Source organism: Eleutherodactylus coqui, chromosome 3 (assembly GCF_035609145.1).
Source record: "Eleutherodactylus coqui strain aEleCoq1 chromosome 3, aEleCoq1.hap1, whole genome shotgun sequence".
In the NCBI taxonomy this organism is placed as follows: domain Eukaryota; kingdom Metazoa; phylum Chordata; class Amphibia; order Anura; family Eleutherodactylidae; genus Eleutherodactylus; species Eleutherodactylus coqui.
Genome location: NC_089839.1, coordinates 131,137,488 through 131,156,929, shown reverse-complemented (window position 1 = coordinate 131,156,929; position 19,442 = coordinate 131,137,488). Strand labels below are relative to the sequence as shown.

Below are 19,442 nucleotides of genomic sequence, written 5' to 3'. Positions count from 1 at the left end.
CAGTATATACATATTGGGTAGATTCTCGCCAATATACAAATCGTTTCCCTAAGCTTTGTGGTTTCTGAGAAAATAACTATCTTATGTATTGTGGATTTTCATGCTTAGAATTTAATATTGAAACTGCGACCACTTTAACTTTTCCTATTTAGGACAAAGAATGCTCGTGCCAAATTTCACGTTTGTGCAGTACAGATGTGTGTCAGTTACGTTACATAGGGGGGTCACTTACTTTTGCATTTAGAATTGAATAATCAAGTTACGACCCCTTTACTTTTCCTATTTTCCTATAGAATAGTCATGTCAAATTTCAGGTTTGTACGACACCGTAAAGTTAGAGAATTAGTGGCGAGCCAGTTAGTCAGTGCCTTATATCAGTATGGGAGGGCTTCCACCTTTATAAATGTAGATTATGTATAGAAAGGTGCCAATTACTGTATAAGGATAATCGTGATGATTGTATCGATGTTTACAGTAACTTGCCCTACATGTTAATTACTTCTATAGCAATTTCATTTCTTGTAAGAAAGGACTAAGATCATGATATTATTCAAGAGTGGTGGAATCCACTTATTCCAATAATATGTCACAGCAATCACAATAAAACACAACGTTCAGCGCTGTCCCTGAACAAGCAGTGTCACTCTTCATACTTGCGTTCATCTCTTTGCTACATTGATATGCTCTTCAAATCAAATAACATCTTGCAAAATCATCTCTATTAAAGAAAATGTGAATTTTATTGAAACATTCAATATCAAATAAGCAAGGAGATTTTTGTGTATTGGAAACAATTTTGAAAACATTTTCCATTTTTTATTCAACTGATGGGGGAAAAAAACTCATTTTTAATTCATCCTTTCGTTCAGCTTAACCTCTCTTCTCAGCAATTAAAGCACTCTGCACATCCCTCATCTATCACACAGCCAGCTAAATAATGCATTGCGTCCTCCGTTCATCTTTTATCATCCCAAATGACAGGTATTAGCATATCTCCCCAGTCAATTATAGTGCAGCAGAATAATCACAGCATAATTGGGCGAAAGCCACTCTAATCACCAACCCGGCAAACTTGTAGGATAAAACCAGAGTGGCAGTTCAGACAGGTCTTGCTCTTGTCCGTGACTTCAGCCAGTATTGCCTGGCAGTCCTCCATGTCTATAGCCTACCAGGTTATAATCATTTCCTTTATGTCATGCACACATTTTCACAAGTGCATCTGTACGAATCAATTGGAATATTATATAATGTTAACTGATGCAGTTATAGTTCCCACTGCTTATATGCCTGCATCCAGTAAATGGCAGATATTTGACCATGCCAGGAAATAGAGGTGGTCAGCAACTAACTAAAACAATACTGCCATTAATAGAAATATATGAAGATTGTCATCAGGACCAAAAACTACTTGAACCTTTTGCCTTCCCTCAAATGTCCATAATAATAGAGCCACATTTTAGCCTCCATATTACATCTCAAGACTGGAAGACACCTTATTTGTTCTAGAAGGGGGTAATGCACATCTATATTTATAATCAGATATTTAAATTCCATTTTGCTTTCTTTTTCCTAATAGTGAATTTGAGCCTTAGACTGCGTCCATACACCAAATGAAACGTGCTTTGTAAATCCTGCCTTTAGAAGAGCGAGATCACAAGTGAATTAAGAACATAAATAAGTAAGAGATTTCTCTGTCAACAGGTTTCCTTCTTTATGTGTTTTGATTCCAGGAACGGATTTGTCTCCAAATTTGTTGCAGTGTTCGGGGAACAGTGTCATATCCCATCCAGGTCTAAAGGGTATAGCTGCAGTAATCAAACTGTGCTGAGATTTTATTTTATGGCCGTGCTGAACGTATAAACCTTATTCAGCCAAACTAAAGATCTAATTTATTCAGGGGATTCTGAGAACTACCATATAAATCCTCCAAGCTGTTTTGATTTATATTTTCTTGTGAAGTCCCTGAGCTTGACAAAGTACACTTGGCACGAGTCCTACACGCTATAGTATATAGCAGAGCAAAGATCTCAGACAGGCAGTTCAGCTATATTGTTCTCAAGGATCGAAAAAGTTACACTGTCTCTGCTTACTTAGAGTATTAAAGATATTACTGCTCCCCGCTGAGTAATAACCAGCTATTTACAAGAATGTCCTTCTATAATTTATACACGCTATAAAGCCGTGCACAAAACTTACCAGCATTTAAGGCAGGTCCAACTCTATGCCAATAGTGCGCGTGATGGCGAGTCGCACAGTTCCGGGATTAAAGGGTCATTTTGTGTAAAAAAAATAAATACTAATTTGATATATAGTGTGTATGTGTAAATATATTATGAAAAATGATAATTAACACCACCCTTGTCAACACCAAAACACTTGTCCATTAAAGGGGTTGTCCCGCGGCAGCAAGTGGGTCTATACACTTCTGTATGGCCATAATAATGCACTTTGTAATGTACATTGTGCATTAATTATGAGCCATACAGAAGTTATAAAAAGTTTTTCGCTTACCTGCTCCGCTGCTGGCGTCCTCGTCTCCATGGAGCCCGCCTAATTTTCGCCATCTAAAATGGTCGAATGGCCAAATTAGACGCGCTTGCGCAGTCCGGGTCTTCTGCTTTCTTCAATGGGGCTCCGTGTAGCTCCGCCCCGTCACGTGCCGATTCCAGCCAATCAGGAGGCTGGAATCGGCAATGGACCGCACAGAAGAGCTGCGGTCCACGGAGGAAGAGGATCCCGGCGGCCATCTTCAGCAGGTAAGTATAGAAGTCACCGGAGCGCGGGGATTAAGGTAAGCGCTGAGCGGTTTTTTTTTACGTCCCTGCATCGGGGTTGTCTCGCGCCGAACGGGGGGGGGGGGGGGGGGGGTTGAAGAAAAAAAAAACCCGTTTCGGCGCGGGACAACCCCTTTAAGTTTCCTTTTTTGGCAATAGATGCATATAAAAATAAAACTCTTTGTAAACAGTCTGTTTAAAATGGTATAGTTATACAGCTCTATGTGTCATTATCTTTCTGCACCCCCCTCTGAGGGCAGTATAAGATCGTGTCTGTCACACTGATTATAGTGATATGTCTGCTGTGTGTATGCATGCAGTAGTTTGGGAGAAACTTGCCTTTTATCAGTAGCAGCACATGCATAAACTACCTAAAAGTAGTCCTAGATATTCATGAGCTGCAGCCTAGCCACACTCACCCCACCCTCTAGCCACTGATTGACAGCTCCCTGCCTATTAAAGTGAATAGAGAGAGAGCTCTGCCAACAATTAGCTGGGGGGTGGATGGGTGTGGCTAGCCTTCAGCTCATGAATATGTAGGACTAGTTCTGTGTCTGCCTGCTACTCACAGAATGCAAGTTTCCCCTTAACTACTGCACAAATCCACACAGCAGAGTAACAGGCACTAGCTTACGTACCGTATCGTAAGCTCAGTGACGGCTACAAGAACATGGTGAGAGTTACTTTAAGCTCTTGTGCACCAGCCCCTTCCCCTCCGTGTTGCTTGTACCGTCTGGTTTGTAGAGTGTTGTGGAATATATTGGTGCTATATTGGAGCCGTGCGCGAGTGTACAAAAAGGAGTTTCCACAAGTGAGGGGCAATTACACGGGTGACTGCAGTATTGGTCTGAGGAACCAACTGATACCACACTTGTAAGCCTAATATTTTTTTTTTGCAAATGTAATGCATTCTGTGAGAAAAACGTATATCGTTTTACACACAAACACGCATGTAAAAACCGCATGTTCCAATAGTAAAAAATAAAAATAAAAAAAAAGACAATTGCATCTCACTCCCTTAATTCCCACATTTACATGCGAGTGCGATGCGATTGTTTTGCTCCCATCAGGAAGAATGGGCAATTCTTTAACATAAAATAGGACATGCTGCAATTTTTCTATCTCATGTCAAACACCGCCAGAGATATCACACCCATATAAATTAAGGAATTTAATATATTGGGTTCTTTACACGTGTGATTCCTGTGCATCTCGCGACACACAGAAATCGCACATGAAACTTCCCATATGAATGTGCTGTAAGGTGTCAGCAATATATTTTACACTGCACTGGATACATTGTAACTTATGGAGAGTCATACTAAAAAAATGGGGAAAATGATCAAAGGAAAAAGGTTTTATTTGAAACCTAAATTTCCCACGTGTTGCACAATCCAGGGAGCATCTGCTGGTACAGGGGTTACAGGAGTTATCCCAAGAAAATACATTTAGACTTAAATTCAGCATTATAAAAAAATGTTTATATCCCCAAATATTCCAGGACTAATATTAGAATAGCGCCACCTATTGATTCTAATGGAGAGCCCGCGTCCATCCACCTCAGTAAGGGCCCTCCTACACAAAACTCAAAAATCGCTGGATCATGCAAATTTGAATAATCAGTGTAAACATGGCGAACAATTGAACGAGGAATGACAATTTGTTGGCTTATTTTATGCAGTTATATAAATCACCGTTCGCAGCTTGTTACGTGTAAACAGCGCACATGTAATTCAGTGGTACAGTCAATGTGAATGACTGAACAAACATTTTATATGCCTGTATAAATGGGCTGCAAGAGCGAACAATCCAGTGAATTCTATCAAGAACAAGGAGGCTGAATGTTCCACAGTGGACAAACCTGGTGAGGCACGGGTCTACACACTGCAGCAGAGAAGCAGGTAGAGCAATTACGGAGCTGGACACAGAATAGAGACAGCAGGTGGCGCTATTCTATCATTAGTCCTGGAATATCTGGGGATAGAAACTTTTTTAGTAAGTGTAAAAACAGAAAGTGTTAAGAATTATAGGCTGCATTGACTATAATCTGTATTTTTCATGGAACATAATGTACATGTAAAATAATGTAAAACTGTTTTCAATCCATAAACAAATGGCATTCATTCTGCAGACTACGAGAAAAAAAAAATCTAACTATGTAAACTGAAATGTCCAAGTGGTGACCAGCAGCAGGAGAAAAAGGAAATAACCGCAAATGAACTTTGATATCCGAAGAGAATTTTTCTGCTGCAAAAATACAAGGCGTCCCACCCAACGCAGCAAGACTTAGTAATGTTACAGCTGACATTGAGAACAAGCAAGGGCGCTCGAGAGCTGCAGTCTAAAGTGGACCTTCACACTTGCTGGTTTCCATGCCAAAACCCCTAGAGATACCCACCAGTCAATGCCAAAACCCAAGGCTCCCATCAAACCTAAAGCTCATTTATCAAAATTCTGTTCATGTGAGAAGGCGGACGGCGAGGACGGAGCACAACCTTCATTAGATATGCTGAACATAGACTGCTGACACAGAGCACAACTCATTGCATAAGATCAGGACGTGATCTCTTTCCAGGGGAGCAGGGAGCGACACTAACAGACCAAAGAGTGGAAATTACAGAATTCTGAATATATCATGTAAGCAAAATAAAACTAGAAAAGCTAAAAAGTATGAGCTTACATTTGATCAATTTGTGCCAGTTTACATATATAGCAATTCCCTCATAGGTCGCCTGCAGACGAGCGAGTCGGATCCGGCGGCGAGAATTCTCGCCGCGGGACCCGACACGAGCGCCTGCAGAGACGAGCGCGTACTCACCCGCGCCTGGCGGCCCCGGCTCTTTCATGTGCCGGCTGCCGGGCAGCTGGCGCATGCGCAGACCGGAGCCGGCGGCCAGGTGAGTGACGTATCTGTGCGAGGCTCTGCGAGCCCCGCACAAAAATAGGACATGCCGCCGTTTGTTTGCCGTGCGACATTTCGCGCGGCCAAACCGCAGCCGTCTGCATAGGAGTGCGTATTGTAATGCACTCCTATGCAGGCTTTGAGCGGCGGAAATCCCGTGGGAAATCCTGCCGCGGGATTTCCGCCCATGTGCAGGCGGACATATTTTTATTTTTTTTCCGTATAGGGATTCCTTTGCATAAGCAGAAGGGTCCAACGACAGACTATAAATACAGTCATGTGTGCAACAATTAATCTTCATTCCTTTTTATAATACACATTTTTGTCAAAAACACTCCTGCTCTGGAAGTTGTCATTTTGCTGCAAAATTTGGCATGCAGTTTCATCTCAGGTAGCTATGTAAATGATTAGAGTTGTGGCGTGAGGAGATGAATGATCTTGTCACCTGACACCCTAAAAGTGGTTCCCCCTTGGCCTACAAAAGGCTCTCAGAGGTTCCTTGTGTGTAGTGACCTCTTTTTCCACTTGTGTGGAGCTCGTTGACCACTAGACATTTCTATGACACTGCAAAGAGATTTCATCCCGTTACCAGAGTTTTAGAGGGGGAGCACTGATGACAGCCTTGTCCATGTCTGAAAGACCTCGGGGTGAGCACCTCAATCCTGCCTTTGTTGTGGAGCAGTGTAATGGTCTGGGTTTCATCGCAGTCTGTCACCCCTAGTAGTGGTACGAGGGACAATAACCGCTCAGCGATATGTTCTAGACATCCTGCAGCCTCATGGCAGCTTCCACGAGGCAGCAGGATAATGCTCAGCTGCACACACAAGGGGGTAACAGGAATGTCCCCACAACATTGTCTGCCAGATTTTTCGCCAATAGAACATGTATGGAACTATATTTTATATAACACACACACACACAACTAGGTGAGGAATTGGGTTTTGACAATGAGTGTAAATCACTCACTATCCGGTTGGGTTCTCACAGGGCGGAATCCTGCCAGAAATCTTGCGGTTTTGCCACAGCGAAAAAACGCGAGATTTCCGGCGGGAAATCTTTGCCGCGGGTTTTGTTACGGCTGGTGCTCCCATAAAGAGCACAGCTGCAACAGAAAAAAAAAAAAAGACATGCGGCGGGCGGGGAATCCATGCCGCAACGCCAGCTTTGCTGCGACAGATTGGCCATCCCATGTGGACGAGATTTTTGACAAATCTTGTCCACATGGCCGGTTAATAACCTGGGATTAGCAGCCGCAGTCAGATTTACTGCAGTGAAGTTCCCGACCGATTTTCCGCAGCAAATCCTGTGTGAACCCAGCCTAAACGTGCAAGCAGGGACAGTGCAGCATTTGGTGCAGCATCGGTGACGCGTCGTCAAGAAATCTGCCAGCTTACCACTTGTCTAGTCGATGCTTATTGCACCAAATGTTGTTCTTGTTTGTACACGTCTGCAGAGTATTAATTATATAAAGAAATGAAGATTTGTTGGCATGTTTTGTGTTTTATTGGATAATACTTTTGGGGTTTGTCAGAGACATCTGTACTTGGATTATATAGCGGTATTGGTAGATTGTTGGTCATTACTTTATGAAGCATATTAAGCGAATTTGAATCCCCAGAAGCTTTTCAAGCTTATCAGAATGAGGTGAAGGGAATTACTTCTGCAGTAAGACTGCATAAGAGAATGAATGTTAACCAATATATTCGTGTAGGTTCACAAAGAGCAAGAAGAGAATCGTATGATGTAAACAATGACAAGCCTCTTTATAAGGGGTTAACTTAGCAAGGCAATGGGAGCCTGTGCCGTGGCAATGAGAACACTTGACATGTCACATCCAACTGTTCTCTACTGTGTATAAGGAAACACAAGGCAACCTTTCATATCACAGAGCCGCTTATTTGCTAGATTCATCAAGATAATTAAAATTTACTCCAAACTTCAAAGCATTTCTCCAGCCTGTCATATCAGGTTAGCTGCCGTCTACACAGAGAGAGTCTGTTGGCCTTTTAGTGCAATCAACATTTTGCCTCCATAAATTAAGGACAAGGTAAAAATACAAATTAGTAACGGAAAAAACTAAACAGCGGCATCAAGGTGCTTCTGCTTGCTGGAGTCAACAGCAAGCATTCCAATAATTGTGTGATGTTAGAAGATAAATATATATGTTAGCAGCCTCGGAGCTGTAATGAACTGAAGCTTTTGTAAAGCTTGACACAATTGTTCTGTTCAATATCATGATATGTTTCAGCTTCCATTTCATTTACAAATAGTGGGTTACAAGCCATGTGCTGCTCCGAGGGCACTAAAAACACACAAAAACAATAAAGCTGAGCCTGGCAGTCGAAGAGTGCGTTCGCCTTTATGCACCATATTGCAGATGTAACCTATAGAAACAGCTCATTAACTTTCGAAGGATATATTCAAACAATGTTTTGCCAAGAATGTTTTTCCCCCCCCAAGAATTGCAGCAATTTTGCATTTTACCTTAAACATATTACATTCGTTATCATGTACCGATTCCCATTTGCAGCCTGCTATCGTCCAGAGCTTCATTCAAAATTCTAGTGATTCTTACTGGAAACAGATCACTAATACCTTAGCATAAAGACTACACTTCCCACAATGCAAATCAGCAGAGCAAACGCTGTGCACATATGTAGGCCGCAATGAATTTCAGCTCTGAAGCCAGCAGAATTGTCAATGTAGCTCGGCACTGTAATAGTATGGTCACTTGTTGTGGATTTTCTGCAGCAATTTATATTACTAGCAGTGTGAAGGAGATTTAAAAAAATCCTCAGCATAAATTGACCTGTGGTGCGTATTTTACAGCTGCAGCATGTCTATTTATGCCGCGAATTTTCAAAGCAGATTTCACCCCTTCAAATGAGAGGGGTAAAATAAGCAACAAAATCTGTATAACAAATCCAAAAGAAAATTGCCACAAATCCACAACAAAATCCGCAGCAGATTTCGGTAATCAGTATCCAAGCTCACAGCAAAATTTGTGTCATCTTAGTATTTTTTTGAACACTAGTGACATCCGTCCCACGGTTCATACAGCACATATTTCCAAATCTGCATCATAAAAAGAAAAGGAGGAAAAAAAATGACCAGTCAGTCCTCAATACAATTTGCCCAGGGAAACCGTGCCCGGCTGCAGAACGCAGATCAGCTACAGTGACTGGGGCTAAACTCACATGCAGGTTGGCCTGAAAATTAACCTCCGAGTTTGACCGTGGATTAAAGTGTCAGATCTATGTTGGAAAAATCAGGTTGTGTGAACAAGGCCTTACGGTAAATACATACGCGGCAAACATGTTGCAGAAACATTCCACTCATTCATCTGAATAGAGCTTGTGTATACCGCAGAAACCAGAAATCCCCATCGCATGTAGAGGATGGACTGTCAGTCACAGAAAGGTCTGTAATAAATCTGCTGCGTGTGAATAAACCCGTATCAAGTTGTAACTGTGAATGAGAACAAGTCATGAGAGATTCACACATTGTATATAAGTAGAACTGTAAAATGCTGGAGAGGTTACAAAGTTGGGATGTACACTTGTCGTTTAAGGGGTTAATATAGCTTCGTCTGAAGCTCTTAGAGCAGAACAAACCTGACTGCGCTGTCCTTGTAGGCGTTGAGCGGTTCTTGGAGACCATATTTAGTTGTTGTATTCTAGAGTACATCAAGTATTCAGTCATCACTACTTCATGATTTCTTACTTTTAGACTGGCTTCACAAGGGGGTCTTTGCACACACAATGCGCAGAGAATTAGATCCATTGATTTCAATGGGTTCATTCACATTTCTGTATTTCACATGTGTATAGAATGTGCTGTAATTTTTTTTTTCTTGAGTATTTGCACATTAAATGTCCCCAAGGAAGCCAAAGGGGAGTGTGCAAGTAGATGTGTGAAACATTATTCTGCTGGAAACACACATCTGGAAATAATTGGTCCGTTCAAAAATCGGTGTGTCGGTTTTCTGCTCACCAATGAGCATGCCTTGCAGTCACAAAAAGTACAGTAAAATATGCCAATGTGCATGCAAAAATGCATTGTTCATTTCACAAATATGCAGCCATCAGCCACGCGCAAATACGCTTACACCCATGTGAAGACGGATGACCCCAGAGGCTCGCCGTTTGTCATGCGCAGTACTATTTCACTGTAGGGAACCACAGAAAAATAGAATAAAATATAACTTTTATTAATTAAGATAAAAAAGCAAAAGAAAAACAATATAGTGCGATATAAGGTGATGAGATAAAACTATGCTCGAATAGTAATAAAGAAGAAGTCTCTTTGATTTTATCAATTATTTTCATAGGCCAAGATAATTCCTTGAGGGGAAAAATCTTTATACCCTCTTGCAATATCCGTAAGGTACTGAGTAGTTAGAATTAGTTGTTATTTTCTATTACTCGTTCTCCCCCCTCTATAAAGTAGAGGATATCAGTATATTCCCCTATCGGAGGTTCTTATGTATTCTCACATAGAGAGAAAGGGAATAGTAACGTATATCTATGATGTTCTAGTCACAGAGGAGATTATTAACCAGAACCCTGTATTCCCGCCATACACAGGGCTACGTATTTCTCTAGATATATAATAGAGTGCTGGAATCTTATCTCGGACTTGAGCACGGTGAGTATATCACCAAGCTCAGAAGTATATCGAAGTCATACGCAGATTGCTTATATATGTCCACAATCGTCAAGGGGTAGATGTACATCCCAAGTACAAGTGTTGTGTTTAACTTAAGGATAGTGGATAAAGTGAGTCATGCAAGGTATGCCCCACACATTGGGGAATAACCTATTGCAGGATTTTCATCAACTACCACAGTGTGAATCGATATAAAATAATTAGAGAACTTCTAAAAAGTCCAAAGACGGATACATAGTGATCTCGGATGAAGATATAGATCAAAAATATTAGTCTGGACTAATGCTGCAGATCAATAGGCTAGGAGTATAAATAGCTTCTCTTAGATAGCTGTAAAGGACACTTAGGTTTCTGTGTCCAACAGTATAAGTCCTAGGTGGTTGATTTGGTGCAAGGCCAAACTATTGATATCAATCACCTAGGTAGTCACTCTTTATATTAAATTGCTGTTAAGGGACACTAAGATTGTTGGTCCCGGTAGTTATGTGCCTAAATGATAGCTCTGGCATAAAAGCCAGGTATAGATGTCTATCACTTTAGTCAGAAATTCTATCCATCTACGCGTTTCTGCTGTCAGAGAACTTCTGGCAGCGTCATCAGGATGGATTCTATCCTAACAGCACAGTTTTTAAGCCACAAAGAGCAGTGGCTGATAGTTAATCTGAACAGCACAGTGGCTGTTAGCAAAATGAGCATAGTGCAGTAAAATATGCCAATGTGCATGCAAAAATGCATTGTTCATTTCACAAATATGCAGCCATCAGCCACGCGCAAATACGCTTACACCCATGTGAAGACGGATGACCCCAGAGGCTCGCCATTTGTCATGCGCAGTACTGATTTTCTTTGTTTAAAATTTGTATTCCCGGTATTGTTCATTGCATATGGACTGCGGGTCGGATAGCCTCCATTGATTTCAATGGAGGTCGTCCACGCAGAGTCCGCAGCAAAATAGAGCATGTTGCGATTTTTCCTCCGCTCACGGAATAAGCAATTTGTATCCGCGAGTGTGAAGGTAAAAGCTAAAGTACAGTACACACCTTTCAATTCATCAGATTTTCTCCACACAGACACCAACTGCAGATTCCGCAATAGGGTGTTTGTTATCTCATGTGACTACACTTCACATTTCTTTGTTCTACTTTGTGCCATTAATAAAGCTAACACTGGGCTGGTCCCTTAGAAAGAGCACAGCTAGAACTATGGTACATACAAATTTCATACGTTTGGAATTCTCCCCATTAAAATGGCCAACTCCACTTGTAACTACACCCCCCTTTAAGGTTCAATCAACCATCGCAGATTTGTTGATGACATTTCTTCAACTATCTGTATGGGGCCTGCAAGAATCCAGGCGCTTCAGGTATCGAATGTATTTTAATTCACAAATATTTCTGCAACAAGTCTGCCGCATGTGGATTGACCCCAAGTGTTCTGTATGGTTCTGCTGTCACTGAAGACTTCTATTCACTATAGATATGCTTTTGTTCAATATACCTTTCCTGGGCAATGTGGTACGATGCCAAATCTTTGCATGGATGAGCAACTTTTTGAAAGCAACAAGCTCAGCTTTTCAGAAAACAGGAGGCGCCGAGTGGGAAGACAAGCCGGCGTAGCACAAGCGTGTTTCAGTATTATACAAGGCCTCGGAGTGCTGCTCCCTCTACTTTCAATTCTCACTTCAATTGCTCCGTCAGGCTTGAAACGACGGCTTTTTTATTCCCCGATAGAGCGCATTCCGCCGTCTACTGTATAAAGTCTACTTGAATGAGCAGGATGCTGAAGGTGTGAAGCGTTTTCTTTCTGATCACAGGAAAATGCAGTTAGCTGTGCGAGCGCCTCACTGCAGGGAGGAACAGAATATATTACAGGCATTTGCTAAACCCCTTTCTTATTATAGACACGTACAGGGAAAGTCAGCAGAGAACACCTCGCATTTCTACACGCAAAACATTCAGTGCCATGTTTGACAGGAATCCGCTTCACACAATTTGTCATACAAGATGTCAATACATTATTCACTATCTGCATTTATGTATCTTGTGGAAACTGATGAGTTACAGGATGCCACAGGATGTTGTGATGATTGATTAAATGAATGATTCATTCATTCAAGTACAATTGGGACGTGGATGCCTTTTTGAAAAGAAATATCACAAGTTACACATGTAGCAAACTAACTTGTGTGAAAACTTTCTGTGAAGCCATTAAAAAGCTATTGGTATCTTAACACAACAAAAGCCAAAGTAAAGCAATTGAGAGACGTGCACATTATCACTGTCCCTTTCTGAGCTATATGTAATATAATATATGGCCACTTTTAAAGGGGTTGTCTGAGAAGTAAAATGTATGTAAATGGGGTCCCTCATGGTAAAAAGTAGAGCAGCTTATAGTCTCTCCCTACTTACCCCTGCCAGCAGCTCCAGGACTTCCCGCAGACCTATATAGTAGCAAGTGCTTATAATTGAAGGCTGAAGTCCCATTGATTTTATTGAGATCTGCACCTGCAATTATGAGAGTTAGCCACTACAAAGCGGACGGGACAGAGGCTTCTGCCAAGACTGCACTGCATACCGGTTGTGAAAGTGGCTGTTGCGTGGAAACCCTTTTTGAGGCCCAATGCACATGGCGGGATATGCACTGTGGACTGCGGAGCAGGCATCCACCCTTGGATTCCGCAGCAAATACCTGCCATAAGCATGCAATGTAGAAGTAGGTTTCCATGCCCACGAGAGTAAATCAATTGCGATTTTCCGGGGGGGGGGGGGGGGGGAATCACAGCATGCTCTATTTTGAGCCAGATTCCATGTGGAAGGCTTCCAACGAAGTCAATAGAAGCTGTCCATCCCGCAGCCTTTCCACAATCATCATCGCGGAAAGGCCACAGGAGTATCATCGCACACACACACTTTACAGAATATATATTCTACATACGTACACACACACAGCGTTCACATTTGTAGAATAGCAATGTTTAAGAGTTCACTTATTTTTTTAAATTAACCATTCCTTTCACATTTCCAGCCAATGGCAACAGTGCATGTTTATTAGAATTGATGCATTTATTGTCTGAATATACAAATGCTGCTTTAATTGACATCCTGATTGATGAGACTTCACATCTCCGCTCTACTCCGATCACCATATATTCTTAGTCAGCAAACAAGTAAATTTTATACAATTTATCTTCCAACTTGGTATTCTGTGTGTACAGATTTCTTTATCATTGCCACTATTCACGTGTTACTAGATTTATATACTCACCAATACAGGGCTAAGCCTGTGATACAATGGAATAGTTGGGCTTTATTACACAAATGTAACAGCTTTGCAATTACTAAAATGTGATCAATACAATCAGAATTTTTTTATGTGTGCCAAAAAATGAATGCTGGGGTAGTACATCATTTAATATATTGAGCCTATACCATGGACTTCCTGTGTGGCTTCCATTAACTACTGCATAGTGGTTGGCAAATTAAAGGGATGGTATCACAACTGACATACATAGGTGATTAAGCCTAATCAGTGAGGGTCTCAACACTGAAACCCCCACCAATCTGAAGAACTGGGCTTCCAAGTCCCCTCTCCTTTTGACTGCACCCCCCCCCCCCCCCGCAGCGAGGAGGAGATTGACGGTAGTGCCAAAGATAACCAAGAGCTTGTACTTGGGGATTTCCATCAGCCCCACTGAAATGAATGGAGTGGCAGAGCCATTCATGTGTGACTGCTGCTCCATTCAACCCCAATGTCACTGAGTGGGTGCAGCAAGCTTGCACTAATTAAAAGAGGGGGAGACAAGACCACCATTCTCAGGATCAGTTGGGGGTCTCAGTAGTAAGACCCCCACCAGTCCTATGGATAGGTGATTAAAGTCAATTGTGGTACAAGCCCTTTAACTGTTGCCAAGAATATACACTAGTATCTCAGAGATGGCTACATACAGACAGAACACAGAGGAGGTATAAACTACAACACAGCCGCTGGGCGGTGGGTTGTTACACATACAAGTTACAAATGTCACACACATCCATCCTTATATAGTAAGGCGCACAATGTTCTGTGTGGACCCAACTGCAAATATGTCCAATAGCCAGCAGATGGCAGAAACAGAAAATGCACAAACAGTCCCCGTCTGAAATGGTCCTACGTATGTACAGATAATACACAACAGATTTGCATTGGATTTTGTGGACATTTAAATATGGCTGCCCTCCATAAAGATCAGCTCATGAATAGGCTCAGCAAAGATACTGCAGCTACTTTATCGTTTGCTTCAGGTTTCAATGGAAAACAGAGAGAAATCAACAACAACAAAAAAAGCCGGTGTTCTTGTGCTTTCCACTAAACAGCGATGTGAACCGCGGTGAATTCTGATCCTGCGTGACCTCCAAGAAAGAAAGGAAAACATGTTCTAATAACATAACAATGGGCTCTACAGCCTCGGCTTTTCAGCACAGTTTAAGTAGTACAGAAATGACTTGCAATTCCTTACACAGACTGGAAATAAATATACCACTTATGCATTTGAAAGGTTTTCTCCCTTTCTAGTTCTGAATGGAGCCCGCGCGTTTGAAATCGCGCTGCTATTTATTTCATGACAAATTGCAAGACTGAATTCACTTCATGCAACGCCACATAATAGTAATGATTAAGCCAATTGCATCACAGTACGGCTTACAAGCACACACAACAGCGGGGTTACAGATAACTTTCAAAGCTGGAAAGCACCAGACATTTTTCATGAACTCCCACAGAGAACGAAAAGTTTCTTAGCTGGCTGTGTGCTTTAGGACAGAGATTTACAATAGAATATGCTCACACAAGCCTTTCCATTTTTTTCTCTTTGGTTATGGATTAAGCATAATATAGAATACTGGTGCTGCCTAAATACCTCTGTACTGTATATATAAAGATGTTATCAGAAAACAATTTATAAGCCGAGTGCTCACTGGTACAATCTTACTGTATCTGATAGGTTTAGCCAAAGTTCAAAATCATCATCAATATAGCTGCCATACATAAGACAATTTGCTGTCCCCTCCTACCAAAATCCAATATTTTTAGCTTTTGAGGCACCAAAAGCACATAATTTCTTCATATTGTGAAAATTACTTGGTGGTATATATCCTATCATCATACGGATCCGTGATCGCGATTAACATGACCATTGTAGTGTTAACTTCACCAACGACCAATACAAACTTCTAAGCGAGTAGGAAAGGCTTGACTAGTGAAGCAGAATTCCATCCTTTAAAACCAATTATTTTGCCAACAGTTAGCGCTGACAACTCTGTTAAGCTTGGCTGGTTATTTATCGTTATGTATATCACCAGCTTTAAGGAATACTCTGAGCTCTCACATCTTATACACTAATATTCATAGTGCATGGCCCTGAGATTTGGTGTTCACAGAATCCCCAAGACCAACGCTAGGCCCAAGACAGCGAAAATGTACTGCTCAGAGTAGTCTTCTAGATAGTCAAAGCAGCCAAATTACTCTAAAATTACTATGGCCACTTAAGATGGATTGTATGTAGCAATAATTGATTTAAGTGCTTTTGACAACCAGGCTCCTTTTAGACAGAAGATTGTTGTGTGCACAAGGCAACAAGCAAGTCGCGTCATCACCAGCTCGTTTGCTCTCGTGCAGCCTGTTTAGACATGCAGATTCATCGCCAATGTGTTCAACAGGAATCGTTCAGTGTTTCACACAATGAATGTGAAACACTAAACAATAAGTGAACAAGCCAACGATGGTTTTTATGCTTGCAGAAAATGGATAAGCGAGAAGGAAACCATTCTCTTTCGTCATTCAGTCATTGGTTGCATTTAGACCAAATTATTATTCACTTTCGCTCGCTTGAACACTTTTTTGAATGATAATTGTTCTATCTAAAAGCATTTTCCCCATAATAGTCCCTAGTTCAATTAGTGGCGTGCGTTGCAGTGGTTATCACCTTGCTAAAGCAACATGGTTGAGTAAGGCTAGGGTTACTCAGTGGCCAAGACACCAGGCAGCCAAAGACTGCAGTGCCCCAACGCCACAATACATCCTAATGAAAGGGAATATGATTGCGCTGCAACTTGCATGCTGCCTCAACCTGCCAATGTGAAGTTTCCAAGAGGATTGAAATTTTTCAAATTTTTTGTTCACAATGTATAGCAAGTTGCAATGTGACCGCATTCGCATTCATTAAATTGTAATGTAACATCAGGATACTGTGAATTTTGGCCCGTGTGATGTCACCATATAGAACTAGCCTTAAATGTCCCTACACACGCATCTTCTAATAAATACGTTATGTTAGTAAGTGACTTTACGTACCATTTCTAGAACATTTGGGTTGAAAATATAAAGTGGCCAATATCTTTAAAGACTATAAACATTTTGGAGATGCTGTTTTTGAGCACGCTTTGTAGTTTTTAAACATTGACAATACATTTTAACAGTACAGTAAATATTTGGCGCTTGGTCTTGGGCTTTAATTCCAGCCGATAGTAAAAATACGGTGGGGGATTAAAACCTTGCTTCTCCAAGTAATCAGAAGCAGAAAGGGCTGTCAGCTGTCAGTCACAGCTGATAACCCGGAGGAGGAGGAAAAAGTGTTTAACCCTTTCTGCCTTCTCTATTCTTTAGTACACAGCACTCAATGAGTGCTATGTAATAAAGAATGAAAGTGGAAGTGTTTCTTTCACTATGCGAGCCGACAGTCATGTGACCACCGGGATTACCTAGCACAGCAGAGCTACAGGGTCCTAGCAGACCCTGATCAGCTCTGCCAGTGACTATTGTCACTACAGGGGGATGTTTTCCCCTGTAACTGAGGTTCCTATGGATGTCCCAGCTACAGTGAAAAAATGTTAAAAAAACAAAACAAAAAGACCATATGACTGTCCCCCAGAGGTCTTATAGGACATCATGGGGGATAGATAGTTAAAAAAAAAATTACATAATTATGGAGTCCGTAATTAAAAACCATACATATTATATATCAAATCGTCCAAAACAAAATGAGGAACCTATTCCCATACTCTGTCAGTGTAAATGTTCCAATTAAAAAAAAAAAACTATAAATGTTAAAAATAAATCATTTTTAGCATTTTACCCCCAACAAAACAACAAAAAAAAAAAAAACACACAACAGGAAAAAAAACAGTGAGAAAAATATTAAAAAACAGCCCTGTGTGTCACGGGGAAAAAAAATGCAGCAAAAATAATTTTGGTAGCTGAAGGGGAAAAAAATAGGGCAGTTAAACCAACACATGGGTAAAATCCCTAAAAAGTGTCTGGTCTTTAAGGGGTTAATTACAAAATTTGGATCATTTGTCTTTTGCAGTTTGCATATTTCATAGTGGATTCATACAGCAAGACCCAATGTCCACAAGCGAATTTGATCTACGGAATCTGTGCCGAAGATCCGCAGTTCATGCTGCCCATATGGAAGCTTGGGCATCCAAACCTCAATTTACACATGTGGATAGGTTTTCCGGATCCCGCGTGCAGAAAGCAAATTGCAGCATGCTCCATTTTAGCGCGGATTACGTGCGGACAGCTTCCATTGAAGTCAATGGAAGCCGTCCAACCCACGTGCCCCCGCCCCCCTCCACACACACAATTGATATTGCCGCCGTACCACGGATTCCGTGGTAAAAGCAGGAGATTGAGGGGGGAAAAAAAATCTGTATTGCGCATGTCCGACGATCAGCCGTGCTAACTATCCGTACAGAAAATGTGAAGTACACGCAGGCGCCACTGCTAGCAGGGTCGGATTCCGCTGCGGGATCATTGAATAGCGCTACAATAATCTCTAAGCACTGTTCAAATCTGCCTTGTGATTTCTGTCAAACTGAGACCACGACCATGAAATGCCTCAGTGTCTGCCATGTAATTCAGCCAATCGGAGACTAATAGGAAGCTGTTATAGGTATAGTAAACTGTATTACATAAGAGTTAGAGTCAGATAATCACATCGGTAAGTTTAAAAAATGTAGTTGAAAGAATGTTCAGTAAAGTTACGTTAAGAAAAAGATTCAAAGAAAAAAAAATTTTGCAACAAAAACTCTAAAAAAAAAAAAAACATTAATAGGTATAGCTGCATTCATAGCGACTCAAAATATTTCAGCTATTCTGCAATGATGATGATGTAAAAAGTCATTTAAAAAAATGCCAGAAAGGCCATTTTCCCCAAAACACAAAAAGTGATCCTAAAAATGATATCACTGAAAACTACAACTCTTCCGTTATGGGTCTTGGAACGGGCGATGTAAATTCTAATTTTTTTTTTCCTTTAAAAAAAGAAAATGACTTTTTTCTACTACTTTTGCACAACTATATAAATTTAAAATGCCAATCATGCAACATAGTGATTGCTGTTGGGAAAAAAACCCAAAAACTAGAATTGCCCCAAAGTGGTGGTATTAAAAAAAAAATTATCTCCTGCAAAAAACAAAACAATAAACAAGCTTATGGCTAGGTCAACAAAAAATAAAGTTGTGGCTCTTTCAATATAATGAAAATATGAAGAAAGTAGTTTGGTTATTGAGGCACAAGTTAAGGTCATTAAGGGGTTTATACCCCCTTAATGGCCTAGAAGAACATCAAACTGGCATTTCTATGATGCCTCGTAGCATTCGGTATTACGTGGGACAATGTATGCTACGGTAACACAGCTTAGAAGTTCTCTCAAAATGTACAAATATTTTACATTTGGCTGCAGGTTAAGTTTTTACTGAACCTATAAAGCTGCTGTCATCAATGTACCCCCATACAGAATCCACATCATGACCACAGCATATGTTGGAGAAATTTAGTAATACATCAGGATAGATTTTACGTTTCCATATTAAAAAAAAACTCCTCTAAAAGGTCTGCTATGAAAACAGTCCTCTGAAGCCTCCGACAGGCTGTATGTTCTGGATTAGCCACATCTAAACTCCACGGCTCGGTGTGTGGGAGGGAAGTGCAGTCACAGGATGCAAGTAGACAGCTGTTGTGTGGGGGAAGAAATACCACCACGAATAGAAGGCAAGAGAGGCAAAACACACAAAGTTTACTGACTATAAACTTATGTGCATTCTGAAGTCCACACAGCCGTG

General features: G+C 41.0%; 1 protein-coding gene across 11 annotated transcripts in view; it reads right to left on the bottom strand.

The window, feature by feature from the left end:
• Nucleotides 1-19,442, bottom strand: part of ARID1B (AT-rich interaction domain 1B) — a 490,608-nt gene that overhangs the window by 243,683 nt on the left and 227,483 nt on the right. The gene's annotated exons all lie outside the window — the stretch shown is intronic.